The sequence below is a fragment of the Choloepus didactylus genome, chromosome 2 (genome assembly GCF_015220235.1).
Source record: "Choloepus didactylus isolate mChoDid1 chromosome 2, mChoDid1.pri, whole genome shotgun sequence".
Classification (NCBI taxonomy): Eukaryota; Metazoa; Chordata; class Mammalia; order Pilosa; family Megalonychidae; genus Choloepus; species Choloepus didactylus.
This window is the reverse complement of record NC_051308.1, coordinates 65,461,611-65,487,479: the sequence shown is the minus strand read 5'-3', so window position 1 is coordinate 65,487,479 and position 25,869 is coordinate 65,461,611.

Here is a 25,869-nt window from a genome sequence, read left to right as displayed (position 1 = left end):
CTCTAAAAGTTTTAGACAAATCACTTACTCTTTCCAAACCTCTTTACTAATGTATTTATGGAGACGATGATAATTATCTCACCAGGTCATGGTGAGGAATAAGTTAATATACATAAACTATATGACATAACAACCTTAAAAATGCCTTATTTTCTCCCTAAACCCTTCCATTACTTGCATTAAAATATTTAGTTTTAAGCAAAAATCCATGTTGACAACATGATGTTTAGCATTGGAAAACAACCCAATTTCAGTCAATTCAATTTAAAAATAAGTATATGGGCGAACTACATGCCAAAAGTGTTAGTCACTTGCAGTATGAGATTTGTCAAAGAAAAGATCTGCAATGAACAATGTGAAATAGGTAAGGTTGACTTTATTCAAAGTTATATGCAATAGAGAAGAGACATACCAGAAGTCTACTGTAATAACAGAGAATGAAATCTATGCTGTTTTCCAGGATCATAGTGTTCAGATAAAATTCAACACAGTCAGAATGAACCAAATATGGGCCATGTTTGTGGTAGGCATAAAAATGCCCCCACCCAAAGATATCAGGGCCTAGGACCCAGAAGCTGTGAATATTACCTTATGTTGAAAAAAGATGTGATTAAGTTAAGGATCTTGAGATGGGAAGATCACCCTGGATTATTTGGCAGGCCCTAAATGCAATCACATGTGTCCTCATAGGGGAAAGGCAGAGGGAAATTTGACACAGATTGAAGATGATAAAACATATAGACACATAGAGGAGAGGGAAATGTGTCCAGGGAGACAGAGCTTGGAGTGATGTGGCTGCAAGCAAAGGAATTCTGGCAACACCAAAAGCTGGAAGAGGCAAGGAATGATTTTTCCCCTAGATCCTCCAGAGGTAGCAGGGCCCCATGTATACCTGGATTCTCAGCCTAGTGATACTGATTTTGGATTTCTAGTATCCAGAAATGTGAAAGCATTAACTTCTGTTGTATTACATCATCAAGTTTGTGCAATTTGTTACAGCAGTCTCAGAAAACTAATGCAGTATTCTTCAGTAGTATTTTTAGATAAGTGGAATTGACTAAGTAGTGATTCATATTTGAGGGGATAAACATTGGCAATATGACCCAAGTCTAAAGGACTATGGGAGAGGAACTTTTGAGTCATAAGTCACCACAAATGTTACACTTGAGTGGACATTGAAAGTTGTATAAAGTTTACAGGAATAAAAAAGAATGGAAAAAAAGAAATTCCAAAAGTATTACATAAATCAAGACAATAATGCTGACATAATAGACCAAATAAACACTAGTTACCTTTGATACTTTTTAAAATGTGAAATTCTCAACTTGGATGGATAATCTGTGGTGTCCCGGCCTGCGGGACGTTCAACGGAGGCTCCGAGTCCTGTGAGGGAGGAATGGTATGGGACAAGAGACACAAGGAATGACAGCAAGACAGGTTTCTGATCAAGCTGCAAAACTTTATTGAAGAGGCAGAGCATATATACTCTAGGAGAAGGGGAAGTGGCTAGCAAGGGCTCGTGGTGGTCTAGGATTGGTGGCTGCTGTTGCTAGGGCGGATGGCAGATGTAGGGTTAGCATTTTTGGCGCGAACTAGCACTTTTGGTGTGAACTACTTCCGTAAAGAAGGCTGAGGGTAACTTAAGCTATTGTATCAGCCCTGGCGGCCATGTTGCACATCTCCGGCATAGCTGAAGGAGGGCTTCATGCATGCTACCTTAATCGCCCTCTACACTGTGGGGGGGGAATTTAAAGGTTGAAAACTAATAGTAAAGGACATACTATAAAAGTCTCCTGAGTATTGAATGGAAATGTTTACATGGATAAATATATGAGCAAATCTTATGTTAAAGAAATACAATTGATTGTTGCTCTTTACTTTCATGTCTGAACTTTAGGTGCTGCAGAGAGGCCTTATAATTCTCTTCATTTAATATATGTGCCCTAAAATGGGAAAGCAACTTGTCTGGTATAGAGGATAGTGCACAAAGTACAGTGGAGTGCAGGCTGGTAGAGCGTACAGAAAGAACCCATGCATGACAGGAACAGAGGCCCTGAAAGAAAACAGATCTGGTTAAGAGTTCCAGTCATTCACTAATGAAAAGAAATTGAAGGAGCATCAAAACCATATTATTTTTAGATGTGCATTGCTATGTGTTGAGTAGGGATGGGTAACCATATTCTTAAATTAACAGTTTAGTAAACTACATTTAGTCCTTTTCTTTGAATATAGTTCATTCATCAAAGTGAACATTTGTGTTTTTTCCCTCTGAGTTAAAGTTGCCTATTCAGGTATTTTCATGGAAAACAATGTTTACTATAGGAATAGGACAGAAAAAAATATAAAGCCAATATTATGATTCTCAGCATATGTGGATTAGTTAGGCATGGCCATTTTAATAATAATAATACCTAACCAGTTTTATTTCTCTTTGATTTTGAATAAGCTTACACATGCAGAGGGGAGAATATCTTCAAAGAGATGGAGACATATATAAGCATAGCGTTTTAGGAAAAGTAGAAAAAGTTAGTGTTTCAACTGTTAGTTGAGTGTCTGGGATAACAATAGAAAAGACTCAACAAGTGATTTTCAGCAGATCTTATTTGTTGAGCTAGAGATTTTGGAGGTGATGTACACCGAAGACTAAAAGCACAGTTGTAACATAATGTGATTTTTGTTTTATATAGTAAGCTTTAAAAACAGTGTAAGAGATGAATGAAAGGAAAAGAACTGGAGGCAGAGTAACCATATACAGCAGAGTAACCTAAAACTAGGAAATAGTTTTAGACAAGAGGACATTGGGCCTGAACTAAAATAATAGCAATGACACAAAAGAGTATATCTAGTATTTAGTACATAAGGTTCATTTACAGAAGGCTGGCAAAATGAACAGAAAATTAATATACTGGTTTTTACCCTCGATATATTTTCCAATCTGATTATTAAAATACTACTTAGATTTCCAAATTTGATTATATCAAGTATTTATAATTCTGTTGACATTTAATATGTAATAACCAGTAATACACAAGTGAACAGAACTCTGAATAATAATCTATACACTGAATCAAAGCTAAAAGCCTTTAGTTTCTTGTCAAGATGTATAGAGTTACATAAATTAAAAGCACATGCTACTCAGGGAATAGGCAGCAGAATTGTCTACTGCAGTAATTAGAGACATTAAGTGTTGCATTTTATTATAATCCAATCCAAGTTAGAAAGAAATGTCTGTCACTTCAAAAATCAGACTGGTAAACATATAAGCATGAAGCATTACTCAAATTTTAGTGATTATTAATTCATTACCAGAATTTTATTTTAAAAATATTGTGAATCAGTTTGATTATTGATCTGGAACAATAACCATGGAAATCAAGTGCAGAAGGGCCTGTCGCTTTTCCCGGTGACCAAGAAATAAATCCTGTGCTCAGATCCAGACATGTCTGCCTGGCTCCTAGGACAGGATGATAAATGTGGGCTCACTCCCTTCTCAGGGCCATCTTGACATTAAACACATCCCCCAGCAGAGAGTGGCTTGCCGGCACATTCCTCCCACTTTTGTGCTGAGCAGCTGTAAACGTTGCCAGAGTAAGTATGTAGGATTTATGGCACCGGCGTCCTTCCATCAAGGCACAAATACAGTAGGGGAGTGTGTAGACCATCTCCCTGCATCTGCGCAGACTGAGACCCACTGGCCATGGGGACTGACTCCCATAAGTAAAGCTAGCCTTGCTTTGTCTTTTCTCCATGTGAGCAAATGTTGTTCCATCCAGTCCTGTGTGAACTCTGCTTTGCTGGCGACCCTGACACCTGCAAACCATGGGGAGGGTTGGGCCCGTGGGACTGCGCTTCCTGGTGGCAGGTGTCGTTACACTCTTTGCTACCTCCAGGTATTGAGAATCCTCCCTTTGACGTGGTAACAGCTGTCTCTTCTGACCGACAAAAACTAACAAAAATGAGGTTTTTCCCCAGCACTGTTTCATATATGTAGAGCACAAAATCAAAATTCATTTAAAAAATTTTTCAAACATTTTACTGAACAATTGTAAAAGAGATCTATTATTTTCATTATCCTGTGACTTTATATGAACAATCATCTTTTACATGGGAAATATAATAAAAATTTAAAATGTGACAAAATAAAGTTCATTTACTAGCAAGGAACAGCAATCCACTCAAATTCAGTAAAATAAGGATAGCAGCATGGTGCAAGATACTTGCGAAACCCAAATGAAGGATTTGGAAACTGGGAAAAAATTAGAGTGAGCCAGCTACCCTTTCCTCTCTCATCTCGTCTCCCTCTTCTTCATCTGCTAGTTTGAATTATGTGGGGCTGCAGGTTATTGTTCATGGATTGTTCACCCACTTGCGCATGGGGCATGTTGACTGCCTAAGCCCCTGCTTTGCACTGAGCCTTCTATTCAACACTGATCATTAACTGATTACATTCTCTGGATTGTTGCTATTACTGCAGTTTTATGTTCCAATATTTTCCTAGGGGGTGGAATTCTAGTGGTAGCATTGATTTAAATATGATGTAAGGATACATAGACACAAATAGAGAAAATGAAAACTATAGTTAACAAATTGATATATAGTGTTGTTACCTATAATGTAATATTAACTTGAGTATGCCAAACAATACTTAACTCTAAATGTTTTTAATCCATATTAAAAAATTTGGATAAAATGAAATAAGATAAACATGACACACAAAAAATTATGAGGACTGGGAAAAAATTCCCTTCAGTAAAGTTTAAAGTAAATGGGTGATTCTGTAACTGTTATGGTTTGAAGCTGTATGTACCCCAGAAAAGATCTTGTTCTTTTACTCTGTTCCTGTGGGTGTAGACCTATTGTGGGTGGGACCTTCTGATTAGGTTATTTCAGTTGACGCATGCTCCAGGTGGATCTTAATCCTCTTACTGGAGCCCTTTATAAGATGATAAAAGGCAGAGAGAAGCACACTCATGCAAAAAGCCGGGGAAGCTCAGAGAGGAAATCCAGAGAGGCTTAGAGAAGACACACAGAAGCTAAGTGAGACAGAAGCTCAGAGAGAGACACACAGAAGCTCAGAGAAGAAGCTACCTAAGGCAGAAGCTGGAAGCAATGAAACCTGGGAGAGAACGAAAGAGACCAGCACATGCACCATGCGAACTTCCCACGGGACAGCGGAGCTGTGGATGCCACAGCCTGTCTTCAGAGTCCAGGTTTCAGCTTGTTGATGCCTTGATTTAGATAATTTCACTGCCTCAGAATTGTAAACTTGTAAGTTAATAAATCCCCATTGTAAAAGCCAACCCATTTCTGGTATATGGCATTTCATCAGCTTTAGCAAACTAAAACCGTAAATGAATAAATATCATAAATATAAGGAATTCTTGCACTTCATCCTCTCCAGAGAACAGGGAACATTGTTAGTCAGTTTTGTATGTTTCACCAAAATAATTTAAACAAAGTAAGATTTTTAGCTTCACTGGTATATTTATAAGATTTTTAGCTTCATTGGTATAGTATAGGGCTTAATATGCGGGAGTATTAAGCAATATTTTTAGATGGTAATGCTCTACTGTCTGTAGAAGTCCATGGATTTTACTTGGATGTGTGGACATCAGCACGTGGAATCTTCTAGATAGAAGGATGATTTGTTTAACCTGAATACAATGCCTTTCTATAAAAAGTATACATCGTGAAGATCTAATTATGAAGTCATCAGTGACACTGATTCTCTTGATAGAGATGAGTTCTCTCCAGATTAAAATAGAATGTCTATGAATTGGAAAGACTATATAAATTGTATCTAATCTATAGGCTGCCAATTAATTACATAGATTATAGACAATTGTAGGTTTTTCTCTTTAGTGACCTATGAGGGGATAAACAATCTTCCCAAGGAAGATTTTTATGAGATGGGTTTTAACATATTCATTGCATGTTTTATAGTGTTAAAGAGAAAGTCTGTATGGCTATCAGACTAGAACATAGGCCTAACTTCAACACCTACCTGTCTAATTTCACTTTGAACCTTTCCCCTTTATTTTATTCTGACTTCTTGATGGTTCATAAAGAGGGAGGTTTTAGTTTGCTTTGCTGCCTAAAGCAGATACCATAAAATAGTTGACTTTTTTTAACAATGGGAATTTATTAGTGAGCTTGGCTCACACTTTCACTTCTTTCCATTATCTACTCTCTAATTTACTACTCTTGTAATAAACAATGGGAATTTATTAGCTTACAGTTTTGAAGCATGAAAGTATCCAAATCTAAGTATCATCAAGATGGTGCTTTCTTCCTGAAGACTAGCTGCCAGCAATCCTGGACTCCTCTGTCCTATGGCAAGGCACATGGTGGCATTTGCTGATCTCTCCCTTCTCTTCTGGGTTTCATTGCTTTTAGCTTCTTCCTTCCATGACTTTTACTCTCTGTCTGAATTTCATTCTTATAAAAGACTTCAGTAAGACGATTAGACCCTACCCTGAATGAGGTGGGTCACACCTTAAGTAGCCTCACCAAATGATCCTACTTACAACAGGTCTACACCAACAGGAATGGATTAGTAATGGGTACACACAGTTTCAAACCACCACAAGGGGGTAACTCACTTTCAACTCAGGGTCATTGCATTTGGTTCTCCCTTTGCCTGGAGGTCTCTTCACCAGACACATACTTGGCTCACACCTTCACTTCTTTCCATTATCCACTCTCTAATTTACTACTCCTGTTTGACAAGCTTTCCCTTAACACCTGTGGAAGATAACTGACCCCAGTTCCTCCTCCTCCTTGTAGCCACACCCTTTGCTATGTAACTTTGCAGTTCCTCCCACTAGAAGGAGAATGGACTTCCCTATTCCTGAACTTGAGTACAGTTGTAAGACTTCTTTTAGCCAATGGGATATTAGCGGATGAGATGCAAGTAGCAGCTTGAAAAGTGTGTGAGGTTGGGCTTTCCCTCCTACTCTTCTGCAGTCAGTCACCTGGAGAAGAGCTTCCCTGGGTGGCTGCTTCTTTTATCTGGGTCCCAGAATAAACACAGGCAGAGTAGATCTGAAGTCAACCAGCAAAAAGAGCACAGTGCCCCAGCTGAGACCAGCCCAGACTGGTTAACCCTCAGGTCACCACAGGGATGTGAATGAGAATAAACGAATTTTTGTTTTGACCCACTCAGTGCTGGGATATTTTGCTGTACACCAAATTAACTGAGGCACTATTTCATATAAAGCAATAAATCCACCCCTTACCTGGCCTCAACATCCTCCATGATATTTATCAAACCTAATATGCCACAGTTATCCTTCTGTATATGTTTATATCTTTCACCCCACGCCACTGGAATGTAAACTCCATGAGGGTACGTGTCTATATTTTCAATGCTGTGTCTTCAGTATGTGTAAGGACCTGGCACATGCTAGGTAACTATTAAATAAATTCTAATGGAGTAGATCATATTTAAAAAAAAAAAAAAAAATCTTAACATGGGGACATAAGTGTTTGGCTTGTAATTCTCTGTACTATTGTGTATGTTTGAGATATTTGATAATAAAAATACTGCATATAGACCACTAAATAATCTATTAGGATTATCTATCACAATCTTAAGAAGAAGAACAATTTATAAGCATTTATTTCATATTCCACATCACTCAGAAATAGCTCATCCAATGAATAATGAATGAATAAATGAAATAGATAATTTCAAATCTCAGGAGGAAGTATTTTAGTCTTTGCATAGATTTCTTATATCTGCCACCTCTCAAGAAAGATTAGTTTTTCCTCTGAGTGGTGATAGTTCCAGAGAAAAACTCAGAGTTTGAGAAAACATAATTTTATTTTCCTATTAAAGCTTTGGGTTGTCTCTTACTTCACCTGATGATTTTGTCAATAGATTATTTTATTTATCTGAGATAAAGTTCATGCTTGGCCAGCTAATTTTCTTGGGATAATTTAGCCTATCTAGACAAGTTTTCTGGAGGTTCTTTTGTGAGGAAACAGCAGCTGTTGGCAGTGGAATAAGATGGAAAGCAGCCTTGCACTCTGGAATATAATGGATATATAACTGTTTCCTCACATCATACATTTTTTCATTTGTTCCTTCACTCAACAAATATACTTAAGTATTAAAGAAACAGGAATTAATAAAATGTAGGCATGCTCTTCAGAAACTCACAATCCAGAGAACTGAGATTCTTAAATATATGGAGATATAAGTTAAATGCTGCTTTAAGACACCATACCAAATCCTTCATAAAGATTAAAACATACCTTGTCATACTTTTCCCCATAAGTAAAATGAAATGATCAGACATAATATTTCCAGCTGCTAAATTTCTTGGCCTTAGAATATGTTCTTGGACACTCAGAACGGAAAGCCATCAAGGCCAAACATTTCGGAAATCAGGGTAAAACCTTAGTAATAAAAGCTTTATTGTTTTCATCACCATCACTCTCTAGTTTATTAGTCTGCTCTCCACATAATGATCTTGATGTGTTTCAGATATGCCAAGCACCTTCCCATCACTTGGCCCTGAAATTTGCTATTACCTCTGCTTGGAAAGTCTTTCTCTCAGGTATCTGCAAGTCTCATTTCTTACCTCCTTCAAGTATTGAACAGGAGTTCTTTCCTGTTGATCCTATTCAAAACTGCAGCTCCCTGGCCTGGGCTCCCAACCACCTTGTCCTTGTTATTTTTCTCCAAAGTATTTATTACCATTTAACATCTTATACATTTACTTATTTATTTTGTTCAGTGTTTTATCTCCCCTCATTATAATATAAACTCCACAAGGGCTGAGATTTTGACTATTTTGTTCAATGCTATATCTCCATACAGAGAATAGCATCTGGCACATACTAGACACTCAATAAACATTTGTGGAGGAAGGAAAGAAAAGAAAGGTGGAAGGGAGGGAGGGAAGGAGGGAAGGAAAAAAGAATAATATCCTGTCAAAGCACTATTACAGTGAATAAAGAGTAATTTGTTCACATGCCCAAGAGTATTAAGCATGACTTTTCTTGAAAAATTTTTTTGGATAATGATAATAATGGAGTTGGACAATATATACACTTACATGTCTTTGTCCACTATGGACAGAGAAAACCTACATAACCATCAATAATACTCAGCAATGACTAAACATGTGCTCAGACATATCTCATGTTTCATGTACCTGAGAATTCAGTGGCAAAAACTTGTATTTGAGGACTAATATTTAAATATATATACACATCTACAAACAATTATTTCTGATGCAACTAGAAGGGAAAAAAGAAAAGTGATGTTGTCAACAGTAGAGACCAGAGAGAAAAAGAAACAGAAGAGTCTGAGAGCCAGTTGATCATAATGAGCAAATCTTACAGTGTGGGATCAGACTCAAGGACAGGTTGTGATGTCAGAGCAGTGGTACAGGATTCTATGGGAGACTCTGACTTGGCAGGCTTGCAAATTCTTAGCAGCCCAATTATAGCACTAATAGTTCAAGTGAAGTAATTCTGTTGAGAACACTTTCACCCATGGCCTGGATAGTAACACAAAAATAATTTTACCACTAGAGAAGATCGTCCTGAAAAGAGTTGTATATGAGAAGAAAATTTTCCCTACAGGTCAGAAAGAGTCATTAGCCTTGCAGTTTGGTGGCTCATACCCCCAGTCAGGATCAGAAAAGAAATACCACATTCCACAAAGAGCTTTTTAGATAGAAGTCTGCAAAGATGCAGGTGTTACTGTTGATCTGACAATATGTATATGCATAGACTGTATATGCATAGCATATATCTGAAATCTGCAGTACATGATTTTTATTAGGCATGGTAAACTCATGGTAACATAGTTAAATTGTATTATTAACATTATTGATATGTCAAAGAGAAATAGACATGTTTGAATAATTCTGAAAATGTTCATTGCAGATAGAATTTATGAAGAGAGAAAATGTGGGAACAGAGATGGAGAAACTACTACTTAGGTTAGCTTTTTATAATCCTTGGAGAAGTTTATACATAAAATATGCCCAATTCATCAATACATCCCCAGGGTAATATTTTCAGCTTGGTATGAAATAAATTACTAAAGAAGAGCAAATTTCATCATTCCTAGTAAAACTACATGCCTGATCAAACCAACATTGTTAAGAAAATTCATCTATAAATGTAAAAAAAGTGATATTAAATACTATGAAATAATGCTTTTAGCTGAAATCTACTGTCATAAATCATGCCATATCAAATGAATCACTTAATATTTTAGATGAAAAATCTATATTTTCCTCTCTTTTTATCCTCTGCTTATAATTCAGCATTTAAGACTTCAAACAACTTCATTAATTGAATTTATGGAATTAATTAACATCTTTAGACATTCTAATGAGCTTTTAAAGACAAGTAAAATGAAAACTAAAGGTATTAAATATCTCATCGAAGACTACAAAGGGACTTGAGCCCCACTATATTGAGGACAATTCTATAAGACCAGTGAGTGAGTCCCTTAAACTTTCTGGAAATGCACAAGCTGCACCATCACAATCCTAAATCCAAATCTTACTTTCTAAATATAGAACTGAATCACAAGAAGAAAAGGGGAATATTGTGAAGTTTCCTATATATATAGTCACCTCCTCAGAAGTCCATTTTTGAAGAACTATATATAAACAGTGAATCCTTGAAGTCAAGAGCTGTTTATTCATCTATATACCCTCTTAACTCAGCTCATTGTCTATTATATCAATTGCACTCAATAAATATTTAGGGAATGAATAAATGAGCATCATGAACTTCCTTACCAATCACTTTTCCTCCATGAGATCAGTGCTTTCCTGCCAAAGAACATCTCTCCCATGGAGAGCCTCCCCTAGTGAGAAAAGAAACACCATCAAATTTGGGATTGGCATACTCTGCCAAGCATTGTGATATTTCATAATTAAAGATAAGCCAATTGATGATCACATGTAAAATGCAAAAACTTTGGTCACAGTAATCTCCTATGCACTTTCTTCTTCTGAATATTCCCAGAAAATTAGGGAGAAATACATGAATTTTCAGGGATTAAAAAAAGGTTCATGTTGCTATAGAAATTACTTATATTTTAAACATTAAAATGTTGCTATTACTCTAAAGTACAATTGACCTTTGTTTTTTTCTAAACACTTGTGTATTCTTTCATCTCCAGATTTGAAAATATAATAAGAGATCACTTAAACCTTCAACCTTGTATTAATCAAAGGAAGAATTAAGTACCAAAGATATTTTGATGATGAAAAAATGAACTTCCAGTTATGGGATTAACTCCTTAATCTAATAGATAGATAGATAGATAGATAGATAGATAGATAGATAGATAGATAGATAGATAGACAGATATTATTTTTTCATATTCTACCTCAAAATAATTTTCCTATATTTTGCTCTTTGGCATCATAACAGCCATTGGTTTAACTTATTTAGGGAAATGATGATACTACATTATATTGAAAACCAGTATTTATATTATATTACATCATCAGAGCCACCTATTTTTTTTTAACAAATGTGCATAAATTGATTATTCTTCACTCTGGAGATGGGGCTTTGAAATCTACATTTTTATTAACCACCACTGGTATTCAAAAGTGCTACTATTTAGGCAACTCAGGCACAATTTTTCATACCCTCTTCCACACTATCCCTTCCTATCCTCTAGCACCACTTCCCTGAGGTGAAAGAAATGCTTTAACATGATTCAAAGATGCAATTAGTACATTGTGCTAGAGATGCTAATAGAAGAAGTAAAGTGATTACAAATTTAAATTGAGATGAGCATAGCAATCTCTTGGCCTTTCCTCTGAGGATGTCTTCCACTTTCAAATGTATTCCTCTTTGCAGCTGGTAAAATAAAAGGATTCTAATGCCAGCTGTCAAGATGGAGCTCATAAGAAGGAGGGGCTTGGGGGGCTTGGAGTGCAAAATATATTCTGTTCTACAGTTTATGGAGAAATATTTTACTTGGTGTTAGGTTTATCTTACCATATTTCTTCATCGCTCATTCATTCACTTAGTCAATCATTGGCAAGTATTTATTGAGTTGCTCCTACATGCCAGGCCCTGTCATAGGCACTTTGAGATTGTGCCTATTAGTGGATAAAGAACCTATTCTCATAAACTTATATCCCATGGAGATAGTTTACCATTTAAAAAAACCTAAAAAGCATACAGTATTTCAATTATATGAAGTGCTATGAGGAGAAATACAGCAAGATACTTGGGAAAGGACCATCTACTGGAGTAGGGGAGATTGGAATAAGGAAGGTCTCTGATAAGAAATTGAAAAATAAAGGACAAACCTATTGGGAGAAGCACACCATATATGGCCTTCTATGTCAAGAAACAGTGTCAACTTTGACTATTATTCTTAGTGATCTGAGAATCCACTGGAATTACCATGTCAGAGTAGAGAGGCTGCACTTGTAAAAATTAAGTTAAGAACACTTGGCTAGCCTCTACAATATGTAGAAGGAAATGTTGACTCATCCAGAGCAGCTCACCACATTTAATGTGCCCTATCAAACAGTTTATTCACCCAGTTTAATGTCAAAGTTAGAGCTTGTCATAAATGTAATTTACTCATCTAAAATGCTCATTTTGTCCATTTTGATAAATACACGTGAGTCATCTCACACTCAACGAAACCAAAACAATGCCAACCTGAAGGCTTGAACATTGAATTAGTCGGTGTTTAAGAATCAGAATCAAACCTAGGTGTTTAAAGAGAGTTCAATTAAGAGAATATTCACAAAATTGTGAGAGCATAATGAAACAAACAGAAAAATATATTGAGACACCTTAGAGAATAAAACTGCAGTAAGCCATTAATACTCCAGGGATCCAGAGCTCAGTGAGACAAGGAGCCATGAAAGAAGGGCTGCCTACCTGAGATTTAATTGTCAGAAAACAGCCAAAGCTGAAAGACAGGGCTTAGAGCTGTGACAGAGCAGAATGAAGACCAAGGCCTATGTAGGCTTCCATCTTCAGATCTGTGGGTTTCTCTCATTAGTGGATTCTGCAGGGCTCTACTAAACACCCATCCCCCTGCTGTGAGGAATATTAAATGCTAATGGCTCATAGCTGCTGGCCTCACTGAGAAATATTCTCAACTGTAGGGAACTGCCTTACTCAAGGGAAATCTTCCCAATGAGTGATGTACACCAGTTGCCTGAGGCAGATATATAGAGGCCTGGCCCGTGCCTCAGACTTGAACTCTGGACTCTCACAGCTCCAGAGTTCCCCGAGATGCAATCACATTGCAGAACAGCTTCTCCCTTATCCCTGATCTGCCTACTTCATGCCCTTGCAACTGTCTTTTCAAAGAATTCACCATTAATTCCCATACAATTCTCCATCTCAGAGTCTATTTTTAAGGAATTCAGTCTGACCCTCACTATAGCTGAACCAGTCCAAAATCAGCCAGCAAGAGAGCTCAGATAATTTATATAACAGCAGTCAGCCTGTCTGGGCTCAGAGCAGAGAAGAAAAGGCAGAAAATTAAAAAACATGGAGTGGAATTGGGGTTCAAATGCAGAATTATCAAAAATGATCACCAAAAATGTAGAAGTCATTTATATTGTATATATTATGCCTTCTTTCCACTGAAAATTTAAATACCGATAAGCTTCAGATTCCAACAATACTTAGAATGACATTTTTGTACATACTTACTTACTATGACTACCTGACTTTTAACTACACTTTACTTATTCCATTGAATGTCAGTCAATGTCTGAATATGAAAAATTAATTGTGTCTTAACACTGAAACATTTTTTGAGGTGTTTCAAAGCTTCTGTTTTAAATTTTCTGATTCTTCCCAGGACTTCTGTTTATGGAAATGAAAATAGAGATAGAGATAATGATAGATATATCATAAATTAATTGTAACAATGCTAAAAGGCCTATCCAATGTTTCCTTAATTGTAAACATAACACAGAGATATATGAGACATAAAAAAGTATAAAACAATCTTTTGAAAATCCAATGACATAATGCTGAAAAGAGTTCTTCAGTGTACCAATTATATATTCTGTGACTTAGATGCATAGCAGATGGAGACTGCTCAAAATGAAGTAGAATAAATGAGATAGGAAAAGCAGCAATCAGTAGAGCCCAACACAGTGAGCCATGAGTTCTGGGATGCTTTCATGAAAACTCACTATTCACGAACTTCACAAATATCAAAAATGAGGAAAGAGTTGTACCCAGAGCAAGAGTAACAGATACAGTGAGAAATCACTCAATCCGTTTGAATTTCTGGATGACTTAATCTTGCTTCATCCATCTTTCCACACTCCGTTATTCGACAAATAGTTCCCTCAATTTAAGGCAAACGGAATTGCAGACTTTTTTTTTAAGAATTGATTTGCTAATGAATCATTCATTCAAATGAGGACCTCTCATGTGTTGATCACTGTTCTAGTTTGCTAATGCTGCAGAATGCAAAACACCAGAGATGGATAGGCTTTTATAAAACAAGGGTTTATTTTGCTACACAGTTACAGTCTTAAGGCCACAAAGTGTCCAAGGTAACACCTCAGCAATTGGGTACCTTCACCGGAGGATGGCCAATGGCATCTGGAAAACCTCTGCTAGCTAGGAAGGCAGCCGGCATCTGCTCCAAAGCTCTGGCCTCAAAACGGCTTTCTCCCAGGACGTTCCTCTCCAGCAAGCTTGCTCCTCTTCAAAACATCGCTCCCAGCTGCACTGAGTTTCCTCTCCTCGAGCCAGCTCATTTATATGGCTCCACTGATCAAGGCCCACCCCGAATGGGTGGGGCCATGCCTCCATGGGAACATCTCATCAAAATCATCACCCACAGCTGGGTGGGGCACATTCCAAGCAAATGTAACCAGTTCCAAAACGTCTGCCCCACAAGACTACAAAGAGAATGGCATTTGGGGGACACAATACATTCAAACCGGCACATTCCACCCCCTGGACCCCAAAATGACATTATCTTTCCAAATACAAAATACATTCATTCCATCACAATATCACAAAAACTTAAATCATTTCAGTAACAAAAGTTAAGTACAAGTTCCCATCAAAATCAATTATAGGCATGGCCAGTCTAAGGCACAATTTTTCTTTAGCTGTGGATCTGTGAACTTAGAACAAGTTATGTGCTCCCAATATACAAAAGAGAGACATTCATAGGATAAACATTCCCATTGCCATAAGGAGAAACAGTAAGGAAAACAGGGTTAACAGGAGCAAAACATTTCCTAAAACCCGCAGGACAAACTCCATTAGATTTCAAAGTCTGAGCGTCATTAACAGAACAATGTTGCATCCTTGGGGCTTGAGAGAGCGGGAGCCTAACCCTTCCCAAGGACCTTTTTGGCAGCTGTTTCCTCTCCAAATGCTTGGGTGAGTGCTCCAACATATCCACACATTGGGGAGACCACCTTCTCGGCCCCACCCTCCTCAAATATCGGGGCAGCTCCTGGATTCCCTTCCATCTCTGGGGCACATGCTCAACCCCTTCAGAACAGTGTGGTGGCAGCCAGGCTCTCCCCAATTCCCTGGGAATGTGCTCCACCCTCTCTGGGGCTTGGGATGGCAGGACATTTCCTGAGCATCGAGATGGAAGGTCTGCCCTCAACCTCCAGGGCAAACTCACCCTTTCCATGCATGTGGGCTGCTCCGCTCTCCCAGCCTGAGACCTCCTGACTCCAGACCTCAACCTCCATGGCTCTGTCTTTGAAGAGATTTTTCCTTTAATTTTTTCCTTGTCTGTCTCCTCCAGTCCAGACCGGCAATGGCTCTGTCTATAAAGATCTCACAAAAATTCTGTTGGCTTTGCATGAAGCACAGAGGGGTCAAAGCCATTAGACAATAGGACTTTCCACAAATCCTTTCTGGATAACTCCATCTCCAGTCTTGGCTTGTACTGAAATGGCGGCTGGGTTCCGTGTTTGGTTACATCCTCATGTTGGGCTATAGCTTCAGGGATTCAACCCCCTGGAAGCTCATAATTTTCCAAGTGATCAGCTTCTGGTCTCTTTGAACCCAAGAGTTCAGTTCTAAGTTTATCTCTTTCTGCTCGCATTTTACTATAAGCTGCAAGGAGAAGCCAAGGTACCTCCTCCACATGTAGTCTGGAGATCTCCTCAGTTAAATATTCCAGGTTGTCACTTTCAAATTCTTCCTTCCATCTGACACCAGGACTCAATTTTGCCAAATTCTGTGCCACTTTAAAACCAGGATTGCCTTTCTTCCAGTTTGCAAGAACACATTCATCATTTCTGCTCAAGTCCTCATCAGAAGTATCTTTAGACTCCATATTTCCATAAACAGTCTCTTTAAAGCAGTTTTGGCCTTTTCTATCAAGCTCTTCACAATTCTTCCAGAATCTTCCCCTTATCCATTTGAAAAGCTGTTTCAACATGTTTGGTATTTGCAAACTCAGCAGCAAAAGCACCCCACTTCTCTGGTGCCAAAATCTGTTCTAGTTTGCTAATGCTGCAGAATGCAAAACACCAGAGATGGATAGGCTTTTATAAAACGGGGGTTTATTTCACTACACAGTTACAGTCTTAAGGCCACAAAGTGTCCAAGGTAACACCTCAGCAATTGGGTACCTTCACCGGATGATGGCCAATGGCGTCCGGAAAACCTCTGCTAGCTAGGAAGGCAGCCGGTGTCTGCTCCAAAGCTCTGGCCTCAAAATGGCTTTCTCTCAGGATGTTCCTCTCTAGCAAGCTTGCTCCTCTTCAAAACATCGCTCCCAGCTGCACTGAGTTTCCTCTCCTCGAGCCAGCTCATTTATATGGCTCCACTGATCAAGGCCCACCCCGAATGGGCAGGGCCACGCCTCCATGGGAACATCTCATCAGAGTCATCACCCACAGCTGGGTGGGGCACATTCCAAGCAAATGTAACCAGCACCAAAATGTCTGCCCCACAAGACTACAAAGACAATGGCATTTGGGGGACACAATACATTCAAACCGACACAATCACTATTCTAGCCCAAACGGAGATACAGAAGTGGACAAAAGATAAACAAAACAATATCCTCAAGCATCTTAAAATCTAGTCAAGGAATTCAGTCACAAATTCTAATGTAAACTTTATAATGTCACATTTGCTAAGTTCTTGGCTGAAAATAAAGCAGAGAATGGGTATAAGGAGTGCAGATTTGGGGAGTGTAGTTTTCAATATGGTAGTCAAGAAATAAAAATTTTGAAAGCCACTCTGGGATGAGATCTGAAGGAGCTAAAGAATAAACCAATAGTCCTTGGGGGACACATCTTTCTGTAGCAAAAAAAAAAAAAAGGGATTGGTAAAATGAATGAGTAGTTAAACACTGTAAAATGTGGAAGAAAGTTGAAGTGATGTAAGACTGAATCATATTATCTGGTTTTAGGAAAAGTAAGGTATTGAGCTGGAGAGTGTGTTTCAGCAAAGACAGGGACTAGAAGGTAGAGGTCTTTGCCTTAATCAAATGATGGGAAACTACATGCCTAAGTTGTATGTGTAAATATTTGACCAAGAAATTTGACTTCGATGGAGATAAAAGTATTAGCACAGAAGATAGGTGAGGATATTAGGACTAGAGTGAGTATTTTTTCATTGAAATATTGAGAGAAAACTGCATGTTTAAAGAAATAGAAAAGAGAGTGTGACAAAGGGTGAATTCATGCAAGAGAGAGATGGAGTCCTTAGATAGGAAGAGACAAGGACAGAGAAGCAGTGGTGAAAAACAGATATTTTGGACTTGGAGGTAATTTAGGAAGATTTCTGATAGTCTCCATATTCCTGAGATAGACATATTTGTTTTCTTTGTTTCTGATAATGAATAGTTTGTGGGTAGGAGTGTTGAGGAGGATGGAGTCTCGTTTAGATTTGGTAATGAAAAAGTATCCCTGTTTTTACATGAAAATGTGGAGGTTTGAGGTCAAGTACTTGGATGCAATGACACAATAAAATAAATGAATGGGAAGGAAGGAGGGAAAAAAAGAAGAGAGAGAGGAAAAAAGAAGGAAATAATTTTTGGTTTTATAGAATTCAAACATCATGAAGCTATTTGATAGTTAACTAAATTGCACATCTGTAAGTGACATGACACAAAACAGAATAGATGGTAAGGGAAGAATAAAGTCAACCTGGAAATATGATCTACTTTTTTGTAAGGGAGGTAGTTTCTTTTTTTTTTTTTTTTTTTTGTACAAATGAACACTCCCTCTACCCCCTCCCACCACCACCTTTTTGGGGGTTGAAGCTGTATGTACCCCAGAAAAAGCATGTTCTTAAATCTAATGCATTCCTCTGGGTATGAACCCATCACATGAACCCACCACATGAATCCACAGAATCTTTTGATGTGGCTACTTCAGCTAAGGTGTAACCCACATCATTCAGGATAGGACTTACTATTAAACAGAATGAATACAGAGAGAAAGCAACAAAACTGGAAGAGAAAGAAAAGACCAGCAGATGTCATCATGAGCCTTACCAGGTGGCAGAAGAGCTAAGGATCTCCAGCAGCCAGTCTTCAGGAAGAAAGTATCCACTTGATGATGCCTTGATTTGGACATTTTCCTGGCCTCAACTCTCAGCAAATAAATTCCCAATGTTTAAGTCATCCCATTTCATGGTATCTGCTTTAAGCATCATAGGAAACTAAAACACCCTCCATCACAGGATAACCTACCATCTGGTTTTTGTCTGCAAATTTGCTATTTCTGGTTATCTCTTACAAATTATATCATACAAATATGTCCAAACTAAGGCATCAACAAGGGGAAACCTTCCATGAAGAATATCGATGGCATCTGCTGTTCCTTTGCTCCTGGATTCTGGTTTCAAAATGGCTTTGTCCAAAATGTCTCTGGGTTTCTGTTTCTCTTAGCTTCTCTCTCTCAGCTCCTGTGCCTCTTTAATAGTTCTCCCAGGGTGTTTCTCTCTAAGCATCTAAGGGTCCTCTCTTAGCTTCCCTGGCACAAACTCTGGGTTTCATCCCTTAGCTTAGCATCTCCAAACGTCTTCCTGTCTTCATCTCCAACTGTCTGGGTCTGTGTCAGCCCCTGAGCTCTCCTAAAGACTCCAGTAAGCTAATCAAGACCCACCTTGAATGGGCAGAGTCACACATCCACAGAAATAACCTAATCAAAAGATCCCACCCTAATCAAAAGACTAATGAGTCTGCTCCCAGAAGATTGCATTAAAGAACACAGCTTTTGTGGGTGACATAATAGGTTCAAGCCAGCACAAGGAGTGAATGTTTTTCCTCATCTTTTACAGTGAGGGAACCAGTCCAAAGGATATCATCAAAAATTTAAAATGAGTAAATGATGCAATTATTTAGTATTTTGAATATTTTAAAATCTCAAGGGATATTTGAAAACTAATACCTGTTATTGTGAAGAAATATGTATCTGAAGTATGGCAATCTCTTCATTTCAATTGAGTTTTTCTTTCCATTAAATAAATGTGCATAATACTTTTTGTTACAAATTACCGTAAATTTTTGTCTTGTCTGACTACCTTCTATTTCACTATGTACAAAAAGAAATGTAATCTGAGGCCCTTACAAATATTGATGATGACAGTTGTTTTCAGATGATATATTGGTTGATTTTTGCTTCATCTTTTAATTTAATTTAGTAAATAAATTAACTTATTTTATTGTGAAATACATCATACATATTAAGTACTTAAAAATTATCTGCTCAGTTCAACAAATAGAGAACTATTACACCAGTGAAGAAATGGATAGAACATTGAACCTAAAAGACCCTGAGTGTCCCTTTTAACACAGTTCTTTCCATTTCTCCTAGAAGAAACCAACACCCTGAAATCTGTATTGAATATTTTCTCGCTTTTCTTTATCTTTCTGCCATCTCTGTTTGTATCTCTAAACAGTATAGTTTAGTTTTGCCTGTTTTTGAAGTCTATTGTATGTGTTATTTTTAGTCAGTCTATATTTACTCAACATTTTGTTGTAAGAATCACCACCTAACTGTATGTAGTTCTGTTTGGCTCATTTTATCACTAAATGAATGCATCATAATTCACTTCTCTATTCTCCTTATCAATAGACATTTGAGTTGTTTCCAGTTAGATGCAGTAATTAACAATGTATATTGTTGTACAGGTATAACAGTATATATGAAGGCTTATTATATACAAGTGTCTTTAGCTTTAGCAGATAATGCCACTCTGCTAGTCAAAGTTTTATACATATTTTATATTCCCACATCAAGAATTCATAATAATGCTCTGTATCCTTGTAACACTTCATATTCTCAAATTTCATTTTACAATTGCTATTTGATAATTACTACTTTGGTATAAATGTAGCGGTATTTGATTGAAGTGTTAATAGGTATCTCCCTGATTATAGAAGAGGCTGAACATATTTTATTTTTTTATTGGTCATATTATGTCTTCTCTTATGAAATTCCCATTGAATTATTTACCCCAAATTTTATTGAATTATCTACCTTTGTCTCATTACTTTGTAGGAATCACTATAACATCTGGATATGAGTCTTACGTTAGATATACATGTGGCAAATATTTCTTCCAATTGTTTACTTGTCTAATCAGTCTTTTTAAGTCTTTTTATTATAAATGTTCTTAATTTTAATAGTTTTAATCTGAGTTCATCAGGTTTTATTTTTGAGTTTTAATTTTAATATAGCCTGAGTTTGTCAGTGTTTTCCCTTTTTGTAAGTGTTTTCTTTTTTCATTTTTTATTTGTGAGTTTTAAATAATTTGCTTATTTATCATTCCCAAATCCAAGATGATAGATAATGTTTATACTCTCTTTTAAATACTTTATTTTTGGGGACCTTTAATCTATCTAGAATTTATTTTTGCACATGATATAAGGTAAGGGACAAGATTCATTTTTCTTCTATATGGATAGTCAGTTGTTATAGAACAATTTATTCAAAAGGTTGTACTTTCATGATTGCTCACAGAGCCTCACAAATCAAGTGTCTATATACACTTGTGTATACACAGAGTCTAGGTTCTCTATTCTGCTTTCTGCTCTTTTGGTTTATTTGTTGATACTGCATAAATTGCATACTACCTTGCTTACTATAATTTCAAAATACGTCTTGATATATGTTAGAGTAACTCTGCCTGTTTTGCAAGTGTGTGTTTTGCCTTTTCACATCTTTTTGCATTTTCCTATAAATGTGAGAATTATCCTATTAAATTCCATAGGAACCCTGTTTTTTAAAATGGTCAATAATACATTGAATATCTAAATCAATTTCAAATTTAGTGATAGCTTTAAAATATTGGTTTTTGAAATCCATACATGTAGTATATCTCAATTAATTTACATGTTTTTAATAACTGCCTTTCATGTTTTGTAAAATTCTCTGTAGATGTATTACACATCTCTTATTGGATGTATTCCAGATATTCTGGGTATGTAATTTCTACTGTATCTTCTATTTAGGGTAATTTTAGCAAAAAACTGTGTATTGATATTTTTATCTGGTAGCCATGCTAAATCCTCTTTTTCATTTATAATAGTTAAAATTTCTACATTCTTTTGATTTGCTAATTCTCTGGGATCCAAATCTTTTTTGTCTTCTCCTGTGACTATCATCAAGTTTATGTATTTTTTAGCAGTTATTACAACTTTCACATCATCTTCTCCATTACTAAATTGACCAGAAATATAAATGCTTTTAATAGAAATCCTTGAGTCTCTAATCTCAATGTTTTAAAATTTTTACAATGAAATATGATATTTGCTATAGATTTTTGTTATTATTTTGTTTTGTGTGTATATAGTCTTTGTGAAGTTAGGAGTTTTCTTTCTATTTATGCTTTGCTAAAACAACATTAAATTGTTATTCTTTTTATAACAATGAATGTTGAATTTTTGCAATTTTATTTTTTCTGCTTCTACTAAGGTAATACCATTATTTCACTCTTTAAATCAGTTGAGATATTGACTTACATTTATTGATTTTTAATATTAAAACAAGCTTGCATTCCTGAAATAAACACAGTTGGTTCAGAATATATTTTTCTTTTTATGTTTCTGGAATTGGCTGGGGAATCATTTGTTAAGAATTGTTACAAATATGTTCCTGCATGAAATTGGAAGTAAGTTTTCTTTCTCCTACTATCTTTGTCAGTTTTGAGGTCAAGATTATTCCAGCTTTGTAAAATGCCTTGAGCATTATGCTTTCTGTTTCTATTCTCTAGAAGGTTTTCTACAAGATTGGAAATATGTCTTCCTTGTCTCTTTGGTTGAATAAAAGTGAAGCCATTGTGACTTTGAGTTTTAATTGTGGAAAGAGTCTTTAATATACTATTTTTTTACCTTAGTCAATTTTGGCAAGATGTCTATTTCATATATGTTTTTAAATGTATTGTCATTAAATTGTTCACAATCACCTTTATTGTCTGTTTAATGACACCCTTAATATATTCATGAACTTTTTATCATTTCTAACATTATATATTTATACCCTCTCTCTCTCTCTTTATTGTTCATCAAGTTAACCATAGTTTTGACAGTTGTAGTCATCTTCTTGAAGAAAGAATTTTTTTTATTTTGTTGATTTTCTCTGCTGTATGTGCATTTTCTATTTGATTATTTTCCCATTCCATTTATAGTGTACTTGCCTCTACTTATTGTACTCACTTTACTTTTCATTTAGCACCTTTTTGAGATGACAATTTATTGCTAAGATACACATTTATGTTTATGAATTTCCTTTAAATGCTGTTTTAGCTCTATCAAAAAAGATTTGATATGCATTATTTTATCATTTAATTAAAAATATTTTCTAATTTTTATCATAATGTGTTCTTTGATTCATTACATAGAACTTCTTGACATTTGCCTATGTGTTTTTTAATATCCAAACATATGGGAGATATTTTAATTATAGTTTGTCATTGATCAATAATAGTGCAATTGCATTTTCCTCAAAAAACATAGTCTGATTTCAATTCTGAATGTTTTTGAGATGTACTTTTGGTCAAATATATGATCAATGTTTGTAAATTCACCATGTATATTTGAAAATAATATATAATTTAAAACTCCTAGTATAATATTCTAATTTGTCTGTTAGGTCAAAACTGTTCATTTTCTTCTTGAAATCTTCTACACCCTAACTTATTTCGATCCCTCTTGACTTTTTCAAAATAAGTATCTATTTTCATGTAAAATTAATTATTTTATTTTCTTAATGAAATAAATTTTATCCACTTTAGAAATGCTTTGTTGAAATCTAAAAATATTTGTGTAAAACAGATATTTATTGAAGGATGCAAGTCGACATATTTTCTCATACACTTAACCCACCATGTTATAAGTTAGTTTTATATGATAGCCTCAGATTAAAGAAGAGTGAAGTCTTAAAGGAAGTGGTGCGTTTGAAACTATTTAGTTCTGTTCAACTAACTTCCACTCCTGCCTCACCATAACATTTATTTAGAACAGAGCAGTAAGGGAAGTTCTTTAAAGTATAGGATGCCATATTTATTTGAATTTTGGATAAATAATGAATAATGTTTAGCCTAAGTATGAAATATGGACTGTGGAATATTTGTGGCATACTTATGCTAAAACATTATTTATCTGAAATTTAAATTTAACAGGGCATCATGCATTTTTATTTTCTCAATCTGGGAACCTTATCTAAGTCACATGCCCCTCTTCTGCTTAAAATTCTCCAATGACTTTCCATATCACACAGAGAAACACCAAACTGAAAAATCAATTTTGAACATGGCACTGTATGCTCTCTCTTTGGACTAACTCTATGATTTCATTTCCTACAACACCACCTTTATATTACTCTGAAATATCCACAATCACTTCCTTGCTATACCTGAGAAAACACTAAACACCCCAGGAACTTGCCATTTTCACCTTCACTTTATTCACGTGCCTGTTAAAATCTGTCATTATTTTGAGAAAGTCCCTCCCTGAGCAGTTTGTATAAAATAGTAACAATCCCCATATTCCCTGCCCATTATCCTCTTATCTTATTTTTTTTTTGATTACTTACCACCTGATGTTATTTAATTCTTATTGTTGTTGTTTATTGTCTGCCCATCATCCTCTGGTAGGGCGCAATATATATTTGTAGAGTGAATAAGTGGAGTAAACAATTGCCTCCCCTGGAGGTAACAGATTTATTATGTATAAGGTTGTCCTACAGTGCACTATCATCCTGAGCATTGTGTATACAAATTGAAGGGATTTTATCAAGATAATGTAAATTATTTAAATGGTCATTTCAACCCAAATTATATTTAAACCAATTAAAAAGTTTATTAGTCATTTAGATGGGATAAGCATCATCTGTTTCCTTGTCCTTGTATGCTTTACTTACAAATTATTTAAGCAAATAAGCAAGAGACGTTAAAATTAATGTAGTTATCTTTCTACTAGATATAGTATTAAAGCATTAAGAATATTTATGAATTGCTGTGAAATTTACCAGGCACAATTATTTAGACTCTTCTCAATATTTTTCTAAAACTGTATATAAACATTTATGTTCTTTCTTCTTTTCTTAATAGAAAATTATCAGGAGGTTCTTTTTAGAACATTACAAAATGATACAGTATTTAAAGTCAGAAGCATGCATAATCCTACCCTTATAAATGATGACAACTGTCCACACCAGCCCAGCGATACCTGATCATTACAACTTTAGAAGGTCCCCTGAGGTCTGAGTGGGGTCCCAAAAAGCTCATTCAGATCACACTCATGTTAAAGTACAGTGCCTAAAGCAAAATAGAGTGCCTGAGTGGTTGCACCCAGTGACTTACAAAATCAGCTACACATTCCTGGTCCTGCTACTTAAATAGTCAGACCGTTGAGTTCATCCAGCCTCGCTTTCCTTGAGGTGGTCTTTTCTCTTGGGAATTCAAGGAATTTTCTTTCCAGAGGTCATACATTAGGAGCTTCCCATTCATAATAATGGTTCTAAGAATATTGAGGGAAAGAGGTGCAGGTCCTAATCACTGACTTCCCATAGACTCCTTGACTATGTTGCAAATGTGCATACAACCTAGTGTTTAGCACCACCAGTCCAGGATTAGAGTAGTGCCTTTGTTGGCCCATAAAGTTGTCATTATTCTATTCCCTAAGGAAATGGGCATCTCTGTGCTTTATATTTGCACAGCTAGAAAAATGTCCCTTCAAATATATATCCTGAATAACAAAACTGTGGGCTGAGTCTGGTCTATATAGAGAAACAGTACATCCCTCCATTTGCCCCACTATGTCATTAGGAAGCATAATTGAGACAAATGTAAATGAAATTTTATTCTTTTAAAATAACCACTATAATCTGTCAATTCATATATTTTTAACAGTATCTAAAAGTAGGCTTAATATATTTATATAAAAATGGAAATTAAAGTTTATTGCTGGTCTATTGGCACAGACTAAAATATGTTTAGAAGTATTTATATGGATTTTGTATAATCAAATTACAGTAATTATTAAAATGTTGGATACATTAAGAAGGAGAAAAACAGAATTGGCACAAAGATGTTCCTTATCGAAAATATAATATTTATTTTAAACAAAAGTGTGACAGAAAACCTTCTTAGACGAGACTTCATAATATCCCTACATCATATTGTAAAATAGCAATTGCTCTGATGTCAAGAAGAACCCAGTGGTTTAAATGTTTATGGCATTTCTAAATGCATTATTAATAATTGCCAAAAGATGGAAGCTACTTAAGTGTCCATCAACATGAATGGATAAATAAAATGTGGTATATACATTCAATGGAATAATAGCCATAAAATGAAGTTCTTATACATGCACAACATGGATTGAAGACATCTTATTGAGTGAAATAAGGCAGATACAAAAGGATATATATTGCATGATCT